Source organism: Oncorhynchus nerka, linkage group LG2 (genome assembly GCF_034236695.1).
Source record: "Oncorhynchus nerka isolate Pitt River linkage group LG2, Oner_Uvic_2.0, whole genome shotgun sequence".
Lineage (NCBI taxonomy): Eukaryota > Metazoa > Chordata > Actinopteri > Salmoniformes > Salmonidae > Oncorhynchus > Oncorhynchus nerka.
This window is the reverse complement of record NC_088397.1, coordinates 22,821,623-22,831,255: the sequence shown is the minus strand read 5'-3', so window position 1 is coordinate 22,831,255 and position 9,633 is coordinate 22,821,623. Positions and strand designations below refer to the sequence as shown.

General features: G+C 41.8%; 1 long non-coding RNA gene across 2 annotated transcripts; it reads right to left on the bottom strand.

The window, feature by feature from the left end:
• Window positions 1-760: 760 nt before the first annotated feature.
• LOC115145030 (uncharacterized) lies at window positions 761-8,420 on the bottom strand. Of its 2 annotated transcripts, XR_003865902.2 has the most exons (4): window positions 7,725-8,420; window positions 4,436-4,574; window positions 4,177-4,343; window positions 761-1,485 (listed from the first exon to the last, which is right to left on the bottom strand). It is a non-coding gene; the product is annotated as an uncharacterized LOC115145030 (long non-coding RNA). The 2 variants fall into 2 exon arrangements; XR_003865900.2 differs by lacking the exon at window positions 7,725-8,420 and having other exon boundaries at window positions 4,436-7,330.
• Between the last annotated feature and the right edge of the window lie 1,213 nt (window positions 8,421-9,633).

Below are 9,633 nucleotides of genomic sequence, written 5' to 3'. Positions count from 1 at the left end.
AATGAGTAGACGGGAAAGTCTAAACCAGATAGGAAGAGTGGCCCAATTTGGCGGAAAAACGGTCTCCCTCCAACAGGTGGAGTTTTTTCCTTGTTTCGCCCACCAAACAAGGAGTTTTTGTATGGAGGGCAATGAATGGCTCATTTAAGTTGCTACGAGTGTTACGGATATAAGCAGGCCACGTGACAGCCCAGCAACTTTGAGAAAAAACACTTTATATCGGATATGGCTATGCATATTCATGTTATAAGGCTAGTAGCATAGAGTGTCCCGACATTGAATACCCGAGATTTACATCAACAACCCTCATCAAATACTCAAAAACGGATTACAATAATGAGATGTCTCCTCTCCACCAATCCAAAGAAAGGCGGGAGCTAGACAGCCCACGTTGCCGCTTTGTGGACAACGACATTGTTAGGGTAGAGAGACGTAATATCAGTATATTCATAATCTTTGGTAGGGACGTCCCAAGGATCCCAGATAGCGCTAAATGTGTTGATCCAGAGATAAACTACACAAAAATATGTACAATGTTTTTATACAAAATATTTAGTTTTTCCAGCTGGATTAACAGTATTGACCCTTCATTAAACGAGAAGTGCAATGTTCAGGATGTAATAATGTAAAGTGAACTGATAATCACATTCTTCGGGTTTTCTGAATGTTCAAGTCGTTGCATTTACCAGGGAGTCAAACTAAGAAAATACGTTTGAATACATTTAAAACTGATACCAAGGTACCACAACTGACCATGGTCTTAACCAGTAGAGAACAACCTCTGCTTGAGACTTTTTTAATAGAAATCAAATGTAGACATACAGTATCTATGTACAACTCTTGGTTCTGAAATCTAACATTGTTTTATGAAATAATATTCACCAACATAATTTTACAAAAGAAACACAACAAATAAAGAGAAACCATTTCTTCAGCAAAACGTCTGGTAAAAAAATATGGAAACAGGAGTCTTTGTGTACTGTGCACTGGTGTGTGTGTAAGTATCCATAGGATGTCCGAATCTGGTAGGTCAGAATGTCCACTGCGTCCCATGTTTCAGTAGCCTCCATATCCACTTCCCTTATTGGGGGCATTTGAGAGACTTCTTTGTTTTTGTCTGGGGTTTGAGGAAAATCTTTGTTTGTGGCTGCTATTTGAGCAAATTCTTTGTTTGTGTCTGTATTCTGGCAGCTTTGTTTATCATCCTCTTCTTGGGCTTGCAACTAGTGTGATTTCTTTGCCTGTTGTGTTTTGTGCTTCTGAGGTGGTTCATTGTTTGTTATTTTTTGGGATATTTGAGCAAGTTTCTTTATTGTCTTTCCTTTTGGAGGCTTTGGTTCTTCAGCAGATGTTTTCCAATGGGCCAGCAAAGTCCCGAGGAGACATGGGGGAACAGTGAGTCATGGGCAGACGTTTTTCCTGGTCATGTCATGTGGTCAAGGAAAGACTCTGGGCACTACTCATGAGCAGGAACAACTCTGGGCCCTGCACATGAGGAGGAGAGCAAGACATATTTTTTAGTTTATGAGCAGATGTCCAAAGACATCTGGAGGACTACAGGATTATTAAACACTGACGTCTGTCCTCTGTAGTAGACTCTGTCTTTGCACGTTGTGGTTCGTCAGATGCAGAACGTCATACAATACCATGCAAAAGTATGGACACCTACTCATTCAAGTTTTTATTTATTTGTACTATTTTCTACATTGTATAATAACAGTAAAGACATCAAAACTATGAAATAACACATGGAATCATGTAGTAACCTTGCTTCCACAGCATTCTGCAGCGATACGCCATCCCATCTGGTTTGCGCTTAGTGGGACTCTCATTTGTTTTTCAACAGGACAATGACCCAAAACAAACCTCCAGGTTGTGTAAGTGCTATTTGACCAAGGAGGAGAGTGATGGTGCTGCATCAGATGACCTGGCCTCCACAATCACCCAACCTCAACCCAATTCAGATGGCTTGGGATGAGTTGGACCGCAGAGTGAAGGAAAATCAGCCAACAAGTGCTCAGAATATTTGGGAACTCCTTCAAGATGGTTGGAAAAGCATTCCTCATAAAGCTGGTTGAGAGAATGCCAAGAGTGTGCAAAGCTGTCATCAAGGCAAAGGGTGGCTACTTTGAATAATATAAAATTGAAAATATATTTTGATTTGTTGAACAGTTTTTTGGTTACAACATGATTCTATTTGTGTTATTTCATAGTTTAAAAAAATATCTATTCTACAATGTAGAAAATAGTTAAAATAAAGAAAAACCCTTGAATGGGTAGGTGTGTCCAAACTTTTGATTGGTACTGTCTTAGGGATGTTTCTGCTGAATGGACACATGAGGGATTAGGGAAGGGATATCTTCCACTACCTCTTTTATCAACTGAGGTGCATGAGGACAATGGAACTAAATAAAGAAGCATATTCATTGTTAAAAGCAGAACCAACGCATGAGACTTTTATACATTTCTGATCTCATATACAGTTGAAGTCGGAAGTTTACATACACTTAAATTGGAGTCATTAAAACTTGTTTTTCAACCACTCCACAAATGTCTTGTTAACAAACTATAGTTTTGGCTAGTCGGTTCGGACATTCACTTTGTGTATGACACAAGTCATTTTTCCAACAATTGTTTACAGACAGATTATTTCACTTATAATTCACTGTATCACAATTCCAGTGGGTCAGAAGTTTACATACACTAAGTTGACTGTGCCTTTATACAGCTTGGAAAAAATTCCAGAAAATGATGTCATGGCTTTAGAAGCTTCTGATAGGCTAATTGACATAATTTGAGTCAGTTGGAGGTGTAACTGTGGATGTATTTCAAGGAATACCTTCAAACGCAGTGCCTCTTTGCTTGACATCATGGGAAAATCAAAAGAAATCAGCCAAGACCTCAGAAAAAAATTTGTAGACCTCCACAAGTCTGGTTCATCCTTGGGAGCAATTTACAAACGCCTGAAGGTACCATGTTCATCTGTACAAACAATAGTACTTAAGTATAAATACCATGGGACCACGCAGCCATCATACCGCTCAGGAAGGAGACGCGTTCTGTCTTCTAGAGATGAACGTACGTTGGTGTGAAAAGTGAAAATCAATCCCAGAACAACAGCAAAGGACCTTGTGAAGATAATGGAGGAAGCGGGTACAAAAGTATCTATATTCACAGTAAAACAAGTCCTAAATCGACATAACCTGAAAGGCCGCTCAGCAAGGAAGAAGCCACTGCTCCAAAACCGCCATAAAAAAGCCAGACTAAGGTTTGCAACTGCACATGGGGACAAAGATCGTACTTTTTGGAGAAAAGTCCTCTGGTCTGATGAAACAAAAATAGAACTGTTTGGCCATAATGACCATTGCTATGTTTGGATAAAAAAGGGGGAGGCTTGCAAGCAAAAGAACAACATCCCAACCGTGAACACAGGGATGGCAGCATCATGTTGTGGGGGTGCTTTGCTGCAGGAGGGACTGGTGCACTTCACAAAATAGATGGCATCACGAGGGAGGACAATTATGTGGATATATTGAAGCAACATCTTAAGACATCAGTCAGGAAGTTAAAGCTTGGTCGCAAATGGGTCTTCCAAATGGACAGTGACCCCAAGCCTACTTCCAAAGTTGTGGAAAAATGGCTTAAGGACAACAAAGTCAAGGTATTGGAGTGGCCATCACAAAGCCCTGACCTCAATCCTATAGAAAATGTGGGCAGAACTGAAAAAGCGTGTACGAGCAAGGAGGCCTACAAACCTGACTCAGTTACACCAGCTCTGTCAGGAGGAATGGGCCAAAATTCACCCAACTTATTGTGGGAAGCTTGTGGAAGGCTACCTGACATGTTTGACCCAAGTTAAACAATTTAAAGGCAATGTTACCAAAGACTAATTGACTATATGAACTTCTGACCCACTGGGAATGTGATGAAAGAAATAAAAGCTGAAATAAATCTTTCTCTCTAGTATTATTCTGACATTTCACATTCTTAAAATAAAGTCGTGATCCTAACTGACCTAAGAAAGGGATTTTTTTCAATGATTAAATGGCAGGAATTCTGAAACTTGAGTTTAAATGTATTTAAATGTATTTGGGTGTATGTAAACTTCCGACTTCAACTGTAGCAAATTTGTTGCATTATACAGGCAAGCTTTAACGTTGTTTAAAAGACACTAACGGCTTCAGTTGGTCAGAGGAGGTCCCAGGGGTGGGGTCTGTGTCTGGCTGAGGGGGTTGTGGACTGGAGGTCTCAGGGGTTGGAGTCTGGTCTGTGTTTGATGGTTCAGTGGTGGAGGAAATTTCTCATCTCCTTCCTCTGTCTGATTCCATTCTGTTCTCTGCACTCTGGAACACACACATCATCACATCAACTACACTGAAAACATTTAGTGTGTGTGTGTGTGTGTGTGTGTGTGTGTGTGTGTGTGTACACGTACCCTGTTGCCGATGTGCCTGTGGCTGTTGAACATGGGGGAATGGCTGTAGCTCTGACACAAACGGTATTCCGGGCTGTGGGAGCGGCTCTGGAAACACTGGTGGTGGGAACGGGAGCGAGAATAGTGCCTGCGGGAGCTTCTGTGGGAACGAGTTCTGGGGCCTCATTTATCAAAGGTGCGTAAGCACAAGAAACACTAAGCCTTGTGTGTGCCAGTTTTCCTGCTAAGGTTGGTAATTCTTCAAATTTGAACTTGATGGAAAGGGTGCGTATCTCCACGCACAGCTCAGACCATGCGTACGCACAACTTCTAGTGTTTGAAGAATGGTATTGCCAACAAATATTGTTATTTGGGGGAAATGGAATCATTCATAATAATGTGAATAAAAACATAATGATAAATATCTGTGCAATAGGTGCACAATGTCATAGCCTATTTCATCTCAGAGCCTATATCAAGCCAGGAGATAAAAACACAATCATCTATCGATAGAAAAAAGATTAAACAGCAGTTTTTCTTTTGCATACACTTGTGGGCTGTAGCATTTACTTGAATAGACAATAAATCTTGCAGAATTTGCAGCCAGTGTCTGGCACTCACATGCATGTTGAGTATGAAAAAGTAATTGCAAAAGATTGACAGAAGTGTGATCAAATTTGCCATTGCTCTTTCTTTTAGGAACTATCATGGCCCAGTTCCAACATTTCCAAATCATACAGCATATGAGGGTATTTTTGTTACCAGAAAAGGTGAATGGAGTTTTCCAGGTGGGGTTGTAATGCTAGTCCATGACCGCACAAATATAGTATGGCTCTGATTTATCAATGAAAACATGTGTATATGTTGCGATCAACAGTTTGATAAATCACAATCATTTGTAATTTCGCACAGTTGATAAATGAGACCCCTGGAGATGGAGAACAAAAATTTGAATGTGTTGCGTTCGCTCTGGTGGGTTAATAGAAAGTCCTCCCAGACAGGAGTCTCTCTGCTGCAGTTCTGGCAACATGGAACTAGTCACCCCCAGGCTGTACTGGGTTTTAAATGTGCTTTTAGGACAGCCCTGTCTCCAAAACTCCCATCCCAGGAAGGACTGGACAAAGTTACAGATGCATTAGTCTTGAGGATAATAGCTAGGAGCAGCCCTATCCTCTGGTTGATGATATCCTCTGATGAAGTCCTCTTTTGGATAGAACATGACAGAAGGTCAAATACAAAGAAATGATGAATACCTGTTCATAACTTTGATGTGCTCCCACTGTGATTTATTAACCCTTTACACTCGTACCTGTATACGGCTTGAAAATGTAACGCAGTGGCTGTACAGTAACATGCTATAAATGACATCAGAGCTCAGGCTCGGTGTTTCACAGCGCTGTATTGGTTTTGACTGAAAGCCGTTCTGAACTTCAGCACCGCACAAGACATAAAGTTGCCACCAACCCTCCCGCTAATTGGGCAACGTTTGCACATTTCGTTGTTATTGTGGTTATCACTGTAAAGTCCATGGAGAATAAGAGCACCTCCTCCCAGCTGCCCACTGCTCTGAGACTAGGAAACACTGTCACCACCGATAAATCCACTATAATTGAGAATTTCAATAAGCAATTCTCTACGTCTGGCAATGCTTTCCTGGCTACCCCAACCCCGGTCAACTGCCCGGCACCCTCCACAGCAACCCGCCAAAGCCCCCACCATTTCTCCTTCACCCAAATCCAGATAGCTGATGTTCTGAAAGAGCTAAAAAATCTGGACCCCTACAAATCAGCCGGGCTAGACAATCTGGACCCCCTTTTTCTAAAATTATCTGCCGAAATTGTTGCAACCCCTATTACTAGCCTGTTCAACCTCTCTTTCGTATCGTCTGAGATTCCTAAAGATTGGAAAGCTGCTGCGGTCATCCCCCTCTTCAAAGGGGGTGACACTCTAGACCCCAACTGCTACAGACCTATATCTAAACTCTCCTTCCAGACTCACATTAAGATGCTCCAATTCAAAATTAAATCTAGAATCGGCTTCCTATTTCGCAACAAAGCATCCTTCACTCATGCTGCCAAAACTGACCATCCTACCGATCCTTGACTTCGGCGATGTAATTTACAATATAGCCTCCAACACTACTCAGCAAATTGGATGCAGTCTATCACAGTGCCATCCGTTTTGTCACCAAAGCCCCATATACTACCCACCACTGCGACCTGTATGCTCTCGTTGGCTGTCCATTGCTTCATATTTGTCGCCAAACCCAATGGCTCCAGGTCATCTATAAGTCTTTGCTAGGTAAAGCCCCGCCTTATCTCAGCTCACTGGTCACCATAGCAGCACCCACCCATAGCACACGCTCCAGCAGGTATAGTTCACGGGTCACCCCCAAAGCCAATTCCTCCTTCGGCCGGCTTTCCTTCCAGTTCTCTGCTGCCAATGACTGGAACGAACTGCAAAAATCTCTGAAGCTGGAAACTCATATCTCCCTCACGAGCTGTCAGCACAGCTCACAGATCACTGCACCTGTACATAGCTCAGCTGTAAATAGCCCATCCAACTACCTCATCTCCATACTGTTATTTATGTTGCTCTTTTGCACACCAGTATGTCTACTTGCACACTCATCTTCTGCACATCTATCACTCTAGTGTTAAATTGTTATATTTTAATTATTTCGCCACTATGGCTTATTTATTGCCTTACCTACCTGATTTGCCCACACTATATATAGACTTTTTATATTTTAATATCGACTGTATGTTTGTTTATTCCATGTGTAACTCTGTGTTGTTGTTTGTGTTACAATGCTTTGCTTTATCTTTACCAGGTCGCAGTTGTAAATGAGAACTTGTTCTCAACTAGCCTACCTGGTTAAATAAAGGTGTTCTCAACTAGCCTACCTGGTTAAATAAAGGTGTTCTCAACTAGCCTACCTGGTTAAATAAAGGTGTTCTCAACTAGCCTACCTGGTTAAATAAAGGTGTTTCAAACCTGGTTAAATAAAGGTGTTCTCAACTAGCCTACCTGGTTAAATAAAGGTGTTCTCAACTAGCCTACCTGGTTAAATAAAGGTGTTCTCAACTAGCCTACCTGGTTAAATAAAGGTGTTCTCAACTAGCCTACCTGGTTAAATAAAGGTGTTCTCAACTAGCCTACCTGGTTAAATAAAGGTGTTCTCAACTAGCCTACCTGGTTAAATAAAGGTGTTCTCAACTAGCCTACCTGGTTAAATAAAGGTTCAATAAAAAAATGGTTTAGTTGTAAAAAATCTTTAACGAAAGGTGGTGCGCCTCGCAACACCTACCTCACTCTCAGGGAGAACTGCAAGCCCACGGTAGTGAAACACACCGTCTCCAGATCTTGCGTGGTAGTCGCGGTCCCTGGACCCGAAGGCTAAAACCGTGAGGGTTCCGGTGGACAGACAAGTAACACAAACAACGAAGACAAACCCTCAACGCCGCAATACTGGTAGACCAGAGTATCGCCCAGGTTGGTACACGGTCACAAGTAATAAAAACAAGGATGAACTTCAAACAATATGACACAAACCAAACCGAATGGGGTGACAGCAGAGCACCCTGATGGAGAGGCTAGTTAGCTGCTTCAAACCATTGGAAAGATACCATTATTGGAGCGATCCTGTATAGTGCTGCATAACACACTATAGGGACACCTATAGGCCTGCATTTGGCAGCAGAGCATGAGTTGTAGTAGCCTATTATCGTCTAGACATGATGTTGAAATATATCCACGCCCACAATAAAAATATTCAGGCTTCCATCATAAATCAATTCAATTAAAAATATATAAATAAATTAGAATTACAGGGAGCAGATTGTGTGAATCGACCACTGGAACAAGGCACATGTTTGGAATATAATGACGAAACCAACGTTTCTAGTAATACCCGTCCGAATAGGGCAAAAGCATGCCAAATAATAGGCTCGAGGCTCCCGAGTGGCGCAGCGGTCTAAGGCACTGCATCTCAGTGTTACAGACATCGGATCCAGGCTGTATCACAACCGGCCGTGATTGGGAGTCCCATAGAGCTGCACAATTGGCCCAGCGTCATCCGGGTTTGGCCGTCATTTTAAATAATAATTTGTTCTTAAAACCGACTTGCCTAGTTAAATCAAAGTTCAAATAAAAATATATACAAAATACTTTATATAAAATATAATCCCATGGGATCCGTCAAGTCTGAACACATCACGTTCTATATTCAAACAAAATAGGCCTTTTATAGGTTAAGTTGATCAGCAAATGGGCAGCATCATGCTCATGTCAGTCCTCTAGAACGCAAATGTCGTCTTCCTAGTAGTGTGAGGTTCTGTGTTATACACTATAGCCCTTACCATATCATATGTGATGGAATATTATTTGCTGTTGGCTTGTGTGGGTATATGTGTTATGCAACATAGCTGACTTGAGACATTGTTAACAGTTTCAGGGCCATGGGCCTTTCTCGTGATGGAAAAATACAGAATAACATGAAGACAGGACCTGTGCAATGAGTTGTGAGGGCACATTCAGAACGTAGTGTTGCGGGAACAAAGTGTATTTTGTTAGATAACAGGAGCCAGGTGTGAGATAACTGTATTGAGTGTGTGAGCGCATAGATATTCTACACAACTACAACGACTGACCGATAGCGCTTAGGGGGCTGGGACCAGCCTGTGCGCCAACAATCAACGATAGGCTGAGTGAGTTTAAACCACGCCCAGTCTCTACTCTGACAGACCGGCTCAGAAGCAGGAACTACTTCTGTCAAGAGTATATTATATTATCTTTGTCAGGAACAAGTCAGTTCTCTGTTTTGCCCTGCGAGGTGTGACAGAGAGCCCGTATATACGAAAATTGCATTTACCACTTATTGCTTAGCTAATAAAAAATACATAGCATACAATCGGTGACTCAATGTCATATTTATCCTGATACCAGATTCGAATTGACGCAACCCTAACAGTAGGACTGTAATGATGAAGTGGTATGTACGTATCTGACGGTAGGCTGTCATTGTAATAAGAATTTGTTCTTAACTAAATAAAGGTTCAATAAAATGCTACCTGTTTCACTGTTTTGAGAGTAGAGCAAGAGTCGACTCCAAACACAAGAGTCGGAGTTGAGTCCGGAGTCCGATAGTGCGCTAGATCTGCATTATCGGCTGCCTCAGCTATTGAAATGAGAACTGAGCGATTTTCAGCCCAGTCTTG